Source organism: Armigeres subalbatus, chromosome 1 (genome assembly GCF_024139115.2).
Source record: "Armigeres subalbatus isolate Guangzhou_Male chromosome 1, GZ_Asu_2, whole genome shotgun sequence".
Taxonomy (NCBI): domain Eukaryota; kingdom Metazoa; phylum Arthropoda; class Insecta; order Diptera; family Culicidae; genus Armigeres; species Armigeres subalbatus.
In genome coordinates this window covers 287,704,823-287,723,030 of record NC_085139.1, presented here as the reverse complement: position 1 = coordinate 287,723,030, position 18,208 = coordinate 287,704,823, and the positions used below count along the sequence as shown (strand labels likewise).

At 42.5% G+C, this 18,208-nt stretch overlaps 1 pseudogene; it reads left to right on the top strand.

Moving 5' to 3' along the window:
- The first annotated feature begins 977 nt into the window (after positions 1-977).
- On the top strand, positions 978-17,232 carry LOC134207427 (uncharacterized; annotated as a pseudogene).
- The last annotated feature ends 976 nt before the right edge of the window (positions 17,233-18,208 follow it).

Sequence of the window (18,208 nt, the reverse complement as noted above, 5' to 3'; positions counted from 1 at the left end):
TTTACGATTCCGATTACCGCAGCAGCGCCCCGCAAACCCTCGAACCGATTGCGCCGGGGAGCCGCGTCCGAGTTTGGCTTTCGCACGAGGCCGTAAATTGTCACGCGATTTCTGTGATTGCTGCTGTCGGCAGTAAAATTTTCCTCCCATTACTGGCCACTGCCAAAAAAGGGGTTCCGTTGCGAATTGGGAACGACTTAGAACACGAAACGTTGGATTTGCGGGGAACGGTTGAACAGGAGACTGTGGTGCATAATGCACCTCTTTGGAAAAACTTTGTTTCATCGAGATTAGACTTGAGAAATCATTTCAACAACAAATGCTAGAAAAATCTCTTAAATTGGCATAGATAGCTCTGATGGGGGATGGTAAATCAAACTGAAGGTTGTAGACAGACCCACACGCGTTTGGCATCCTTGAAAGAAAGTTACTTCTCATACTACTTGTTCGCATGGACCATGTGAAAGGTGAATGAACTAAGATTGGCGGATATTTCGTGAGTAGCGTGGTAGAGGTGACGTACGACTACAGATGGATTTACGTACTAAACAGAATGATTCAAGGACCTTTTGCTGAGCGGTAAAATGCTTGACTTCAAAGCAAACCTTGTTGAAACTGATACTCCTATGTCCCGACGTGCATTAGAATTCATTTATGGATTTTACAAACGCAATAAATCTTCTGTTTACTCGTGTTGAGATCGGAAACGTGGAAGCAGTAAAAACTTTAAGAATCAATAAATTAAACGAGTATCCTTCGGTTAGGTCCACTTTTCCGCATGCTTTCCAAAGCTATGCTCCAGAAAGAAAGCAAAAAAAACGGCAAGAATCCCTCCACCGACATCGCACAGCAGGCGGTGGCCATTATTCGAAGACGGAAAACCAAGAAGAGCTTTCCAACACTCATCACGGCTCCTTAGTCACGGCCAGCTGCGATGGTGGTGGTCGGTCATCGCAGAGTAGCCAAGCGAAAGGAAAATGAGGAAAATTTCCGAGCATGTAACGAAGACGACGACGACGAAGGCGGGATGGCGCGGACTCGCCATGCTGAAAATTCTGGGTGATAAAGTGAATCCGGAGATTCGAAGCCACCAGAACCGTGAGCCAAGTGGAATTGAACGTCCTCCACCGTCCTCGGTAACAGCTGCAGATACTGTGGGGGAGGCTATTAAATAAATTATACTTTTGATTCCGTTCTGGAGTGGTTTTCTTCTTTTACGGTTGATGTCGGTAGCACATGGATCCCGTTTCTGAGGTTGTGTTCCGTTTAGCGGCTCCGAGTCGTCCGAAACACATGGAATAATATCCGTAATTACGGCTGATTAATGCATACTTTTCTGTTTGCAATCAGTATCACATTGCTATCATTTTGTGTGATTTGTCTGGTTATGTGATTGGACTGCGGATGACGAGAAGAACAGCAAGGACGATAGCTATGTGAAAATCGAAAAAATTACCAATCCGTGACCATCAAGTGATTTTGCTTCAGCCAATCCAATCGGTTTTGCACATCCTACTCCTTATCCAGCATTTTATATATTTTTTGCTACCATTAATTCTTTTATTTAGATGTTTGTAATTCTTCCATGGCTCACAATTTCCCGTCGATTCACAGTTTTCTTTCATCGGAAGAACTTTAAAAGGTTTTATTTTTATCATTATTTACAAATTTACTACCCAACAAACATTGGAAGCTGAAGAAAAGCTTTAGCTTTTTTTAACACTTGAACAGGAAAACCCGCTGGAGGTGAGCTCCTTCCTTTCAAGCTACCTCCTCCAGCAGGCACAAAACTTCATCTTTTCTTTATTAAATATTTCGAACAATTGGTTTTGGTGGTTAAAGCAGCTTTAGGTCGCTTTAGCTTAGCTTTAACAGCTTTAGCCACCAGCTTTAGCTTAGCTTTACCCCACTCCAGCCCCCACCTGTTCACCAGCTCCCCAGCCCCACCCTTAGCCCCTGTTAACAACCTGTTAGCTTAGCTTTCCCTGTTCCCACCCCCAGCACCCAGCTCACTGTTCCCAGCTTAGCTTTAGCTTGGCTTTCCCACCCCAGCTTTAACAGCCTTTAGCTTAGCTTTAACAGCTGTTAGCTCCCTGTTAACTGTTGCAAACTGTTCCTGTTCAGCCCCAGCCCACTCCCCCCTGTTAAACAGCTTCAACAGCTGTTCCACCTGTTAGCTTAGCTTTAGCTTGCACCCCACCTGTCTCTGTCTGTTCCTCAAACTGTTCAAATTCCTGTTCCAGCCCTGTTAGCCTGAAAGCTTTCCTGCACCTGTTCTGTTAGCTGTTCACCCAGCCCTGTTAACCTTAGCTTTCCCCTGCTCCACCTGTTCCTGTTCCGTTCCAGCTTTCCAACTAGCTTAGCTTTAAGCCCCAGCTTAGCCCTGTTAACCACCCCAGCTTTAAGCCCAGCTCCCACCTTTAAACTCAGCCTCACCCCAGCCCAGCTCTTCAGCCCTTTAGCCCCACCAGCTCCCAGCCTCACCCCTTCAAAGCCTCACCCCAGCCTCAGCCTCACTTAGCTCAGCTCCCAGCCTGCCTGGCCAACAGCCTGCCCAGCTGTTCCCGTAGCCCCCACCCAAATTAGCTGTTAACAGCTCCCTGTTAGCTTTCCTTCAGCCCCTTTAACTCAGCTTTAACCACTGACTGTTAACAGTCTGTTCCACCAGCTGTTCCCACCCCTGTCTGTTCTGTTCACCAACCAGCTGTTCCACCCCACCTGTTCCTGTTCCCCACCGTTCCACCACCCTGTTCCTACACCTGTTAAGCTGTAGCTGTTCTCCAGCCCTAAGCCCCAATGTGTTCAACAGCTTTCCCACTCCCCAGCAACGACCTGTTAACCACTTTAAGCTTCCTGTTCAACTGTTAAACCTGTTCCCTGTTCAAATCTCCAACTGTCCACTCCACCTGTTCACCCCTGTTCGATTCCTGTTCCTGTCTCCTGTTCTGTTCCGTTCCACTGTTCCTGTACCACAAGCACCCCAACTGTTAAAGCAACCTCCGTTCCCAAACCACCAGTTCTCTTTAAGTTCCTGTTCCATCTGTTCCCCAGCCCTGTAGCTTTGTTCCCAGCTCCCCACCTGTTCCCAGTTCTCAGCTCCCTGTTCACCCCTGTTCCACCCCTGTTCACTCAGTCTCCAGCCCCCACCAGTTCCTCACCTCAGCTCACCCCCCACCTCCACCACAGCTCTCAGCCCAGCTCACCCCACCACCCCACTGTTCTTCAAACTGGCTGTTCCACCCCAGCCCCAGCCACTTCCACCCCAGTTCAGCCCACCCTGTTCCACCTGCACCCTGTTCCCCACCCCTTTCCCAGCCCACCTGTTCCTGTTCCCACCCCACCACCTGGTGCCCTGAGCAAACTTACCTGTTCCCCACCTGTTCCCACCCCTGTTCAGTCCCCAAGTCCACCAGTTCCAGCTGTTCCTGTTCCAGCTCCATTCCAGGCTCCCACCACCAGTTCCCACCCCACCCCTGTTCCACCGTGTCTCCACCCCAGCATCCCTGTCTGAGTTCCTCAGCAGCTTTAAACGGGCTTTCCTGTTAGCTTCCACTCCCCACACCCCAGGTTCCTGTTCCCAGTTCCCCTGTTCCCCAGCTCCCCACCTGCAGCTCCCAGTCTCTGTACCCCTGTTCAGCCTCCCCAGCCCAGCTCACTCAGCCTCACTGTTCCCAGCCCCCTTGAATTCAGCTCGAAGCTTCACCCCACTGTACTGTTCCCCACCACTTTAGCTAGCTTTCCCAGCCTAGCAAACGTTTTCAGCTCAGCCTCAGCTTAACTGCAACGGGGCTGCACTACCCCAGCTTTAGCTTATTTAACTAGCTTTAGCTTAGCTTTAGCTTATTTAGCTTAGCTATTTAGCTAGCTTTAGCTTAGCTTTAGCTAGCTTTAGCTTAGCTTAGCTTATTTAGCTTAGCTTTAGCTTAGCTTTAGCTAGCTTTAGCTTAGCTTTAGCTTAGCTTAGCTTTCAGCTTTAGCTTAGCTTTAGCTAGCTTTTAGCTAGCTTTAGCTTTAGCTTTGGCTTAGCTTTGGCTTAGCTTTGGCTAGCTTTTAGCTTAGCTTTTTTAGCTTAGCTTTAGCTTAGCTTTAGCTTAGTTCTAATGGTTTACCTTGGTGGGGCATAGCAGCCAATAGAACACACCATTGATCTTGGCTATCGCGACACCCTCAGCAGAGGATTGTACTTCGTATTGGATCTGGTCTAGATCCTGGACCCGTCCGCCACCTAGTAGCCGTTATCGACAGGGACGTTGTACGGGTCTTCCCGGAGAGCGACATCGGTCCTCAATTCTGAGACCGACTGCCACAGCAGCTGCTGGGTAGTTGCACAATGGTTAAGATTCAGCTGTGTTACTTGCACGGCTTCTTCTTGTATGTCTCTCCGATGGGACACGAAGATCCACCCATAACGTGGTTACAGGCTTGCTTTCTGCTGGCTCAGATGAAGCACTTTGGTGCCTTATCGCATTCCTGTGCCTTGTTCCCTTCCTCACCACAAAGTCGACACAGGTTGCTACGGTCTGGGCCCGTACAGTTGTAGAACTTGTGCCCCGAATCTAAGCACCGATCGCACCTGTCCACTGAGAGCGGCTGGAGTTTGCTTACTGGACATACCGACCAGCCTTCAACTTCCCTCGCTACAATACCTTTTGGCTTCTCTTTTGGTCTTCTCGACCTCTGTTCCGCACTGGCCTCTAACGGCAGAGACGACGTCGGCAGCGTTCGCGACCTTGTCCAGTTACTTGCACCGGAGGATTACTTCCGCCCCCGACGACCTCACCTCGGTTCCGTAACCCAAGACATCTTGAGCCAGCTTTCTATAGTCCAAGTTCAGCTCCCCGGTCTTACGGTCATGCTTCGCACGCCCTGACCCAGCGCCGAAAGCTTTTTGGCCGCCCACATCGATTTAAGAACTTCGGCGTACCTATCCTTATCAATTTTCACCAACAAGGCCTCGCCTCTGTCCTTAGCGGGTCAAGATGCGTTCGACTTCCGCTTTGCCCAACTGACCAGCTGCCAGGGATTTTCGGTCCCTTGTGCCGATGGCACCGGTCGGCTGGTACCCTCTTGCGGCCCGGCGACTTGCGTCTGGTTGGTGCCTTTCGCCTTTTTGGGCTGAGAGCTCCTCTTGGGCTCCTCTGCACTCCGATCTGCTTCGTCCATACAATGCATTGTGGTAAACTAAAATTGGTTTTCAGAGGATCTTGAAATTTTCAGCCGATTTGCTTTTCAGTCCTTGACAACCAAACAAACACGACCTTCTGACGCAAAACCGGTTTGAAGAATGATCTTTGATCTAACTCAACGGTAAGATCTACCAAACAGAGACCTAGCCTAATCCATTTTTTCTAGCTAGGGCAATAAGTTGTGGTAATTAAGGATTCATCGTATTTAGTCCCCGCTACCAACAGCAGTCTCAGAAATAAAACATATTAAATGTTACCTTGCAGACAGCTGAAAGACTCGAATTCCTCTTGTTTGAGGCTAAACTGTATGCAGCGGAAACAACTTTTCAAGCAATTAGTTAAAAAACCTCGGTGCCCGGTCCTAGGCTGAACTGACTGCTGGAAAATCGAGCTAGGGGTGAACTGGTGAAAATTCTAGTGAGAGGAACACACGGAAGTTCTTATTACTGAATAAATTTTCTTTCTTGAAATGTCTTGTAGACAGAGCTAAATCCCGGGTTTTAAGAGTTTTACTGGTGATATTCCAGAAGCAAGACAAGGATGTGGCTAGGGCTCTGATGCATGGACAAAACAGTATTACTGTTCTGTTTTCTCAAGAAAGGATTGATTTCCTATTGATAAGGGGCGCGCCTTCAATGGAATTGCTCTCTATGAAGGGTCTAAATAGCGGGACCTTGTCATGGTGGTCTTGAGAAAACAAAACAACAACTGTATCGAAACCGATACTGCATTGCTTCTCAATAGCACTGGAGTAATTCGACATGCACTTAAACACTAAGGATACGGGTAACGCTACAATAGATCTAATAATTGGTCGCAGTGGCACACCCGAACAGGAAAAAAACTCAACGGTAACTAGATAGATCAATAATATAGCAGGATCATGCTCTGTAGTGTAAAACGGTTATCAATCATTTTTATTTTTTTTAATTTGATTGATTTGATTTGAATATGTACACATTATATGCATATATATTTGAATGCATTACATTAATGATTTAGGTGTTATCATAATACAAATTTATATTTCAGATAAATAGAATATGTTAGTCGCTATTAACTGCGATGTTTAACAAAAGTTTATTTATTCGATTCTCTTCACTACATGCGCGGAAAAGTGGACGCAATTTTCACAAGCTGCTGTCATTCTTTTTATTTTTCAAATTTTTCTTCTAGTTCTTAGGTGTAAAACTATGGAGATGTAGTTCATAATTTAGTGAGAGAAGAGGTGTTTAGGTACAAGAGGTTCATATTAATGTAAGTGTCAGATGCCCCAAAACCATGCTCAAAATTTCCTGGAAGACACGAAGATGACCAAAACACTCATTGCAATGCCACAGTGTTGCTTTTTGCCGATTTCGTGCGCTTTTTAATAACATCGTTTCTGTTGATTTTTTCACTGCAGTTTGTTTGGAGAAGACGTAAAGATATGAACAGGGCCTTTTTTTAGAAAATCTGTAAAATGATTAATCCACCTAAAAGTGAGATAAAACATTTGCTTAACCATCGAAATCAGATATGAGAATAGTTTCTTCAGGAATGTTGTAGCGGATGGTATTTCAAGCCACTTTGGCAAAGAGACCCCATACCTATGACTTATATAGCACGAGATATGTGACATTTTCTGTGGAAGGTCCTAAAATCAGTTTTTGAGCATAACTTTTTTCCATGTGTCAGACATTTTTACCACTTTGAGCTTGAGCTTGAGCTTGATTGACTGCTCGTAGTTGCTACTCCATTATGACCAGATCAGCTGTTCTTGCACAGGGAACCAACAGATGTTTGCTTGGGACTAGCACACATCTTCAATGTACAAGTACTGGTGATCTCATTTGTTAGGTCATACTGGCGCCTGCCACGTCAGAATGCAAGTCAATGTAGGGAAGGGGAGGAAATGATGATGCAATCACTCGCCCGCTGCAAGCCGAATATACCTCTGCACTTGCCACGAGGTCATGCGGAATTTGTTGGAATTTCTGGGTTAGGTTGGAGGGCAGAGGTCCGTCTTGGTTAACGAGCTGCCAATGTGATAGATAGGAGAAGGTTACTGATGGAATTTCTAATTGGATGTAGGAAACGAGCTCTTTAGTTCATTTCCAATTCTAGCAGATTACTGTTAGAATACTCAAGTTGAAGGTATAGGAATAAAAATGGAAACGGTATGAAAGTCCATTTCCAGTTCTAGCGATTGCTAGAACATGAGAAATATAGAGGAAGATACAAAGTAGGAGAATGGAACGGAACTGGGATTGAACCTACGACCTCCTGCGTATGAGGCAGAAGCAGTAGCCATATGACTACCAAGCCCGCTTCGAAACAAGAGAGATCACGCTCAGAACTGATAAATTGTATTACCGGCCGCGCAATGCAGAACGCAATAATTTGGCCGACCGCGCGATCGTTCTGCTGTCTGAAACAAGAGAGATCACGCACTGAGCTGATAAATTTTATTACCGGCCGCGCAATGCAGATCACAATAATTCGTCCGACCGCGCAATCGTTCTGCTGTCCGAAACAAGAGAGATCACGCACTGAACTCTTCATGTGTCAGACATTTTTACTACTGTCTACAAAGTTGTTTGGCTAACAAAAATACACGTTTTTGTAGAACATTGCGAAGCTCTATCTCTTGAAATTGAAAAGTTATTTGAGAAAATGTGTTTTTTCTAGGGGTGTTTTAGAATCGTGTAACTTGTTCCGGCGCAAAATGGCGCACACAACTTTTTAGTACACTGAAACTGCTGTATGTCTACTCTTATCTCGTGGTTGAACCTTGTGTTTACACGAAATTACACGTGAGTTATATATATTTCAAATGTCCCACTTTTTGCTCTACGTGTACACTAAGTTTATGTAAATACTGTAGGATTTAAATAAAAATTAACCTTTGATAGGTGGCCAATAGGCCAACAGTATATCACAGTATATTGCAACACGATGAACTGAGCTGATGTCTGTATGTGTGTATATTCGTGTGTATCTGAGTGTGTATAAACATTTTGAAGACCCATTTTTTGGAATTTAGCAATGAACATTTTCACAGAAAAATGCTTGGGTAATATGAGTCTATTATTTATTCTCGAAGCAAGGTGGGGTGCGTTTTAGAAGAAAACACTGTTTTCCAGATTGATCGCGACACTCGAAATATTTACTTCGTTTGTCAACAGAAAATACTTGATATATCAATAGAAAACTTATTTTCACAAAATACTGCAAGAAGGTAATGGAAAAGTTTTGAAAAACCAGAATACTACACACATCGGTAAAGATTCCTTTCTCATTTACTATAGTCCAACAATCCGCCACCGTTCATTATTCACAAATTTTCAATAATAAATAATGAACTCAAATTCCTCTTGAAGGTTTTTGTGAACAATTGTAATTATCTAATTTCCAAACAGTGTGTCTATAAAATGACTATACTAGGGTGGTTCAAAAAATCGATTTTGCTCCACAGTGCTCATCTGATTCTTTACCATGTTCTGAGTGTCCTCTGAAACTTTGAGCTCATTTGGATTAAAACTGATTTAGCACAAGCCGTTTCAAGTTTGCATGCAAATTAGTATGGGGAATTTATTTTTCATTATACTGTTAATGACGTTTCCCCATAAGGCGCAGGTTAAAGAAAACCTACATAGCTAAAGGGATACTCAACAGCTTTCACCCAACGAAAACCGCATGTTGATTAATCGTCCCAATAATTAGTAATCGGAGAAAGTATCAGAGGAATTTTCGGAAAAACTGCTAGAGGAACTTCTAGATGAATTTATTGAAGAACTACAGGAAGAATTTCCGAGGAAATCCTGGAGGAACCTCGTAAGAACTTCTGGATGAATTCCAGGACAAACTCCTGGAAGAATTCTTGAAGGACCTCCCGGAGGAGCTCCCAGAGAAATTTTCCGAGGAACTTCTGAAGGAATTTGTAGATAAATTCCCAAAGAAAGCCTTAATGAACTCCTGAAAGAAAGTCTGAATAAATTTCCGGAGGACCTACTCGTGGAACTCCCGGAGAAATTTTCAGTGGAACAGCCGATGGAAAACCCGGAGTTGAATTTCTAGAGGAACTTCCGAAATCCCATTTTCCTTGAAATTCCTGCCAAATATCCTCAAAGAATCCCCTGTGAAGTTCCTGGAGAGATTACTAGAGGAACTTTTGGAAAAACTCCTGGGGAGCTCCCGGAGAAATATCAGAGGAGGAATTAATGCAGAAATTACCAGATGAAATCCAGAAAGTATTCCCAGATGAATTGCTGTTCTTTGTTTGTTCTGAAGAAATTCCTGTAAGAACTCTTGGAAGATATCCTGGAGGAACTCTAACATTAATTTCCGAATGAAATTCTGGAGTAAATTCCGAGTGAAGTCCGGAAAGAATTTTAGGACAATTTCGCGGAAAAAATCCCGGAGAAATTCCTGAAGTAAGAGAAGAATTTCCGGGGAAATACTTGGACGAATTCTTGGAGAAATTCCTAAAGAAATTTCTAGATGAATTCTTGAAGGGTATTCTGAATAATTGCGGAAAGAATTCCAAAATGTAATTCTAGAGGAATTCGCTATTGAATTTATTGAGGTGTTTCCGGAAAATATCCTGGAAGATATCCTGGAGGAATTTCAGGAAGAGTTCCTGGAGGAATGCCGGAGCAGTTTCTTATAGATTAGAAGATGAAATTATGGAGCGAAATCGGAGGATTCCTGTCATAAATTACTGAAGAAACTTCTAGTGGAATTTTGTGAGGAAATTCCGTATGTATTCTTGGAGGAACTCTAGAATGCATTTCTGAAGGAAGTGTTGCAGATTTTCCTGGAAGAATAGCCGAAGAAATGTCTAGATGTAAAACTTGAAGGAAGAAAAAATCTTCAAGAAACTTCCACATGAATTTCCGAAAAAAAAAATAGTTGGGGTTTCTAGGTAAGGAGAAATTACATACAGGAGAAGGATTTTAAAACGATTTTCAGAGGAATTTGTGGATAACTTTCCGGAGGAATTTAGAAGTTCCCAGGGGAGCTTCTAGAAGGATTTCTAGGAGAATTCTTGAGCCCGAAATGTTTCGAGTTGTTTTGAAATTTCATATAGTATGGATCCTGGATACCCTTATAAGTTTTTTTTGGGAATCTTTTGAATTTCAAAAACCTATTTCTGAATATGGTAAAGTGCACATGTTTAAACGAATTCATTTAAGTACCCGTTCAATCTTTCTAACATTTAGGGGGCGGAGCTTCCAGTAGAAGTCATGGATCACAGAAATGTGTATAAATATTCAATGGGTCCAATCAATTTAATTAATTTTATTAACATTCAGAAATGGTTATGGATCTACCGATTCAAAGCAAACATCCTAGAAATCGTATGATTGTCTAAAAATCTTTATGGGAGCTCAGAATTCATGACGGAGCAGATCTGTTTTTGGTTCTTCAGTTTTCAACGAATCTTTCGAAGTTTCTAGAAACACTTTTTTCCGTGGGCTTCTAACAATCCACACTCCTCACAGAGTCCAAAACTAAATGCACACGCGTTTTCAAAGGCAAGCCATTCAATAAATAATAAAAATGACAGTCGTGCGTTACTTCCGTATTGAATGGTGTGCCTTTGAAAACGCGAGTGCATTTAGTTTTGGATTCCGTAAGGATTGTCCTTAAACGTACTTTTTTTCTTATTTTATTGATTGTTGATTTCAGCAACTATTCTTTCACCTCTGGAAAACTTTTAGACCAAAGATGTTTTCGATCATTTAGTAATCTGGGTTCTATCATTCATAAGTGTGTCTATCACTCATTTCAGAGGATGAATTCCAAAATGTGAATGGTGAACTTCTACAACTCTTCCTACTTACAGATAAAAGTATGTTGTGATTTAAAATGTACATTCATACACATATTTGGAGCTTGTAAATAAGCGTAAAAATCAATCGATCTTACTGTTCTTTTAACTCGATATAAATATAAACTGTGTTTGTTTCTAAAATTTAATCAAATTTAATTGAATATCCAATGTTTATTCGTTTGATAGAGTTAGCTGCAATTTTACACGTCGTTGAATTTTCAAAATTATTTGCTGTGTAGTTCGTTGTTCGCACTATTTTCAATAACTAAAACTCAATGATTGATATTTTGTTATCATTTATTATAAGTTACTGCAACTAGCGTTTGAACTTCCTTTTTAGTTGAATTCATAGAATGATTTGTTAGTTGTAGAAAAACCTTCACGCTAAAAGTCCAGCATACAACACATTTTTTAATTTAGGAATGAGTTATTGACAAACTATTAAATAATCGAGCCCGGATTGCTAAATGATCGAAAACATCCTTGCTTTAGACATCCTGAGCGCTATCGGGATTATAAAGTGTCTAAAGTTCTGAAGAACAATCAAAACTCTATTCCTTTAGAATCCCAGAACCGTCTATGATTATTCTAAAGACTCCTATTAACTTTGAAATCACCATTTGATAATGCACAAATTCTTGTCAGTCAATGACTTCATATGTTCTTACCATAATCGTGGGTAGGACAATGCTTTGACTGTCCCACCCAGGCAAATTCATGCGTAGGACATGTCCTACTTGTCCCACCCACTCCCGGCGCCACTGTAGGTACTTATCTAGTTACATTTGCTACGGTGCTTACTTCTACTCGCTTGTTGCGCTTAATGCTTAGGTATAAACTTCAAGAGCCAGGAGCTACCATTTCCTTGATCTTTATTCAATAAACGCATTTGTACCTGTCGCTAAATTTCCAAGCTCTCAGCAGCATAAAGTTTCCACGGAGAAGAGACATTTCTCCGGAAGTGAAAGATTCCAATAACCACCATCCAAATAGATCGGTGGCCAATAATATTGAAAACACAGCACCTGAGCCCCCTCCTCCGGGGACCGAGGACGTTGTCCCTTTGTCAGGATATATCGGAAAAAGTGCCAATAATGAACCGAATGCGGAATCACTGCCTGCAGGAACGGAGAGCGCAGTTCCCGCCCAGCTGTCGGCAAACACCCTGGCCACCAGCAGCAGCGCTATCGATGACGATCATGAGGAGGGGGAAATTGCAGATGACGATGAAGACGAGGGAACTCTGGAGTACGAAAAGATTAATTCCGAGAAGGAGACGAACATCCGAGAACATATCGCGCTACTAGAAGCTATGGATGATGAGCTGAAGAAAATCCATGAAATTTCTGGTACCAACAACGAAGACTTGGGACATTTAGGTAATTTTCTATTTGCGGAACAGGGGTAGCATCCTTTATAAATACCGAAAAGATAGTGTGGCCGATAGCACAGTTTTCTGAGGATAGACAATTTTAAAGACTTAAATAATATTTACCGTTATTCTCAAACTAAATTTCTTATAGTCCACGTTTATTATCCAATGATCAAAGTAAAACATATTTCGTATAATTTTGCAAGTAACTTAATCTAGGAGAGTAAAAATGCCCACTGGAAAGAAAATCCGAGGCATTCTAGCGTGTTCTGTAAGAATTTGTTTATAGTCATAATTTCCGAAGATAAGATTCTAAATTAACTGGAAGTTCATCGTTGATTATTTTTAATATTTAATTCAATAGTTTTTTATACGATGCATGAAACTGTAACCCTCTATTTTTTTTATCATGTGATAAGCCATCAATAACAGACTGAAACAATGAGGACGTTTTTGAATGCATTTCGGATGAGGAGTATTTCAAACAGTATTAACGACGATACTAGCCGATTCCCAAGCCGAAACTGCTTCCGCTTCTGAGGGGTAGGAAAGTCCGCTCAATTCGACTGTCAGGCTCACTAAGATATGTCGGCCCGTCGAGTACATATCGAAGACATGAAACAAGGGACATAAAACGTAGAGCTGAAAAACGTAAGCATGAGCAATCGTCAGTGAGGAAAAGCAATGTGCATCGAACTCGGCATAAGCGAAGAAAACAACACATGGCACCTTCTACCTTGGTGAACATTGTCGATTCCACTGATTCGGATCAGGAATATCCACTAGATAGAGCACGGTTACAGGCGGCATGCAATATTAATGCTGGGAAAAAAACTAATAAATAAAACTGGGATGCATTGAAGCAGAAGTTGAAACTGCAAATGCAGAAAAGAATGCGAAAACAATTAGAAACTGACAAAGATAGTGCGACGAAGAGAAAGACGAAGAAGTACTTGAACTGCGACTACGTGCACTACAAAGCAAATCACTACTTCATCAAGCTGAAGTTATTAGCCTGGAAGAAGATCCATTTCCACCGAAGGTTGTGAACGAAGACCAACAGCTTCGTTTGGACGCTCTCCGTTCAGCTTTCACCAAAAAGCACGATAAAAGATTGCGTAAGAAGCAAGAAGAAAGACCCTACTCGCCTAGTGATGAGTTGTTCCTTCTTGCTTCGCCGATTGAAGATGAAGAAGATGACGAAGCTCAAATAATCGAAAAATTTCCTGTTGAAATTGCGGACAGCTCGTCAGAATCACATGGAAATCAGTTCTAATCCACAGTGCCATGAGCCACCAGAATTTCCTCGGAAGATTGATATGCCGCAAACATTGGATAATGGCTCCCGTAATCCCTCAATGATAGCAGTATCTAGTCATGACAACAACGATACCAAAAATTCGGATTCTACCATTGCAGAACCTCCCCCACCACCGATCATAGGCGATTTACAAAGTAGGCTTCCTGAAGAAGATGACGAAGAAACTCTTAGAAATCAACTGTTCCGAAACCGGCAACTGTTCGCATGACTGAAAACCGTACCATGACTCCAGATTCGATGGGTGAAGAGGAAACCGAAGAATTACGCGAGCTAATTATGTCCAAAATGCATAAAAAAAGTTTCAAGAAGCAGATCACATCTTTTGAAACTTCTCCTCTGTCATCAGAAGTTCCCCAAAAGTCTTTTTCGCAATACATTCCATGCAATTCAGTTGTTCTTCCATACGAAATGGAACTTCTTACCATCAGAATTGCAAACACTCTTCCGGTTCCAGATGAACCAAGCCAAATTGCATCACCCGCCTCAGTAAACCCAATCGTTACCGCAAGTCAATCAAAAGTACAATCCAATTCCAATCTAATAACATTGATTGGTAAGTAAAAAATTCTCGTAAGAAACGTAAAAAGTCTCTCTCGGCAGCAAAGAAAATGCTACAACAGCCCCAGCCTCCAATGTCGAGCGATCAGGTTGTAGCGATTGCCGTTCCGCGTCCTTCGCAAACGCTAATCAAAATTCCCATAGTTCAAACACCTTCCCCTCCATCACTAATGGTCACCACCAAGAAACTAGTAAACAACCCGAACAAACTTATCAATCTGAACGCGCCAGTACGAATTGTCCACTCCCCTAGGGATCTATCTGCCCTACTGAAAATATACGTCCAGAAGCCGGTTGCCAAAATGATTATACAGTTGGGCCATTCCGATTCGGACTCCGATCCGGATTAATATCCCACTTCTGATACGGTATCCAACCATCCCGAGGATATCGCGGCTGAGATCGCCTTGGAAGAAGCATTCCTCCGCGATATAGACAACGCAAGTCCGTCGCGAGTTATGCTGGAAAGTCCCAGTTACTCGCCAACACCGACGCCTGCACTCAATCCCGATGGGGATAAGGATTCGTTACCGGAAGCTCCCACTGTAGCTGCAGGCAGCAGCAACGAAGTGCCGTTCGAGCAACGGTTGAATCAGTTCCTAAAAACGGTGCGAAGCAAGATAGACCAAAGCCAGGTTGTGGCTGCCACAGTGGCCACGGCCGTTGCCAGGGATGCCGAGCCGACAAAAGTTGTAGCGAGAAAAGTGACTCCCACTTCGATGACGGCTAGAGGCGAAGCAGGTACGGAGCGGGGACCGGTTGTTCGAGCGACAAGGAAACCTATCACGGCACCGGCAGCGCCAATTACACCATCGGTGAGTATGCAAGGTTGCGGTTATGTTATACGGGGTGGTCGGTTAATGGGCGTCAATAGTCAATCAAGCTCAAGCTCAAGCTGTGTAGTATCGTTGCTTTGATTTAGAGATTGTCGCATTTTTTATGGGCCATACTGAACATGTTATTGACCCCACTACGGTCAGTAGAGGTTCCAAATTATAAACTGACCCACTATAAACTTGGAGTTTTATTGATCCAAATAGGTCCAAGAACCATTCCGACCATATAGATCGATCCAGGTTTGCATATATTTGTCAAATCTGGCTGAAATTCGGTAAAATTTAATGGTTCCACTGCTTCATTAATATTTGAACATATGTTTTTCTTGATTGATGACTTGTGAGGGAAAGGTGTTTAATTTTGATACACATAGTTAAGCTTGCCATTTTAAGATGTTTTTATGAGATATTGCGAAAAAAGATTCGGCTGCCGGTGGGACTTGAACCCACACTATTCCACGGACGTATTACCAATTCTACAACAGCTGCCCTTGCGAGAAGTTGTTCCATAACCAGCTAATAACGATGGGATATCCGTCAATTCCCCGTATCTATCGAATCTGCTGAAATGGCAAACTTTACTATGTGTATCAAAATTAAATATCTATTCCAAAAAAAAAAATTGAACATATGTTACGGGGGCTTACAGAAATTATAAAGAAAGTATTCAGTTAGTTGATGATTTTCAACCCTTCTCTCATGATCACATTTGATGTTTTATATGTTTCATCTGATATTTATATTCATATTTTATCATGCTTTTCAATCCCCCTTTCTTCCTGATGAACATTATAGTGCACGTCAGTTTCTTGATCTTCTAAAAAACTCATCGCGGCTTTAATCTACAATACCGCCGAATATTGACTGCTTTTTGCAGCATATTTAATCTACTAAATCTTTTAATTTCACTACTGTCAGGCGAGATTCAAATGTGATGCATATTTAGTTTGCCTTGGTCTGCCTTGGGCGCCTTTGAAGATTTCGCCAATGGCGCTAAGAATTCACGATACGGCTCTGTATGTAGCATACCGCGAGAGACTTTTTTTTTCGCAAGCTGTCATGATATCTATACCTCATAATAAATTTCTTTGAAAAAACTCCAAACGCGGGTATCACTGGTTCTGTAGATGCATTTTAACTTGTTCTACACAGCTGTGCGGTTCCCTGTCTAAAACTGTATGGAAGAAAAAGATTAAAATGGAAGTCAATCATTTAAATTTGTTTTTTCATCCAATCTTGACACATCTTCTTATTGCACCAATTCATTGGCGTTCGAGTAAGAAGAGCATTTTTCCAAAAGAATCCACTGCTTCCACAAGCAAATGATGAAGCTTCATATTGTTGAGCTTCCCGAAACACTCACTCAAACTCGAACCATCAACAGGAAAAAGAAAAGTTCGACGTCGTATCTAACGATGGCATGGTTTTCATAGTTCTGTGACTAATTAGTGTTTTGATGTTCGTCTACAAAAACAATTAAGTCGTGTTCAAAATTTGTTCTTGCAGTTTTCTAAGTGGTTCCTTTGAACTTCCAACGTTCGTTTATCCCGCTACCTCAGTATGTACTCAGGACGTCTTCCCGCTGCCTTGCACCGCTCGCTCGCTCGTTGGAACCCACATTAGATAACAGCACGACAGACACTTAACTAAATCGACAACAGCGTGCTAATGGTGTGTTAATTCACTCAAGCGCAACCGATCAGAGACGGCCGCAGCATCGCACCGTCGTCCCGCGGCGAAAGAAGAACCTCACGTGGTTCGGGGCGGCGGGGGAGCGATGCAAATGTGCATCGATCGACGATGACGGCCGCACAGCAGGCGACGACAATTTGGTGATGGAACAGAAAGAGAGTTGTCACGATGTGAGGCGCCTCGCAGCAGCCTGCTATGGGTTCGGTCGTAAACTGCATCTTCTTGTTTTGTTGCTGTTTCTGTTGTTTTCGGGCACATGTCGCTTGTCGCCGCGCGGTTTGATGCCGTACAATTCGCATCCATTTGTGGTTGAGCGGGACGACGACGACCGTTTGGGGGAGCGCGAGGCGGCACAAATCAATGAACGGAACGTGCGCTTCGATAATGATGCCGGGCGATTGTCGAACGAGCCAAATGGGACTCATTATGTTCGATGGGGACGAGTTTGAGTGCAGCGCAGGTAAAGGTGCTCTGCATGAAGGTATGTACGTAGTCGCAGTACAAACGAATCATCAAGAACTTGATGATTTGATGAACAAGAAAAAGAAAAACGAGACAACTTTAGTTTTGAAATTTGTCCCGTTGAATGTGTAATTCTTTGATAGTGTCAGAGAAAGGTCACCTAATTGAAATTCGGTACCAGTTGCATGTCTGGCTTCATTATACATTGATAGAAAAAAAACTGTATTTTTAAAGGTCAAAAATTTGAGAACTGTTGTTCGTGGCCTTTAACTAAAAGATTCTATGTGAAGCAATTCGAGTGAATTATAACTTTCAACAAAAGTCTATACCATGTCTACTTTTAAATTATCTTGAGACTGCTTGCGAATATATGCTAGCTTGACAATGACAAATAAAACGCGTTAGTTGCCAATTTGGTAAACACAAAACAGCAAATTTAGCTCTTTCCAACAAAACCCCTTCTGAAGAATAAAAAGTTTTCGCGTGCCGTGTGCAATAAAAAGATGTGCCTTCGAGAAAGTTTAAAGTTTTTTTTTAATGCATTTAGCTGCCAATGGCATGGTTTCACAGAAGAAAACTGATCCAAATAGTGCAAAATATGCTGCAAGTATCACAGCGAGAACGAGCCGAATGAAGGGGGAAGGACAGAAAACAGATAAAACTTTTCAATGGGTTGATTTGAGCAAAGTTAGTAAGAAAATAAAACTACTTCGGGAAGCGGTGTAAAAAGTGCTTTTTTTTGTTTTAGTCAGATGAGGCAAAAATAAGGAGTTGCAGAACCAAGTTGTCCGTGTAAACGGAATAGTACAGCATGTTTTTCGTGCCAATTGTAATCATTCTGGAAAAGTTTTATCTATTCACTGCGTGATATTTTTGTCGTTTCAAATAGTGAGGTTTGCTATTGTGTATCCGGAACAAAGTTAGTACGCTTTTTGTACCGAATTTTGATTTTTCTCCAGATGC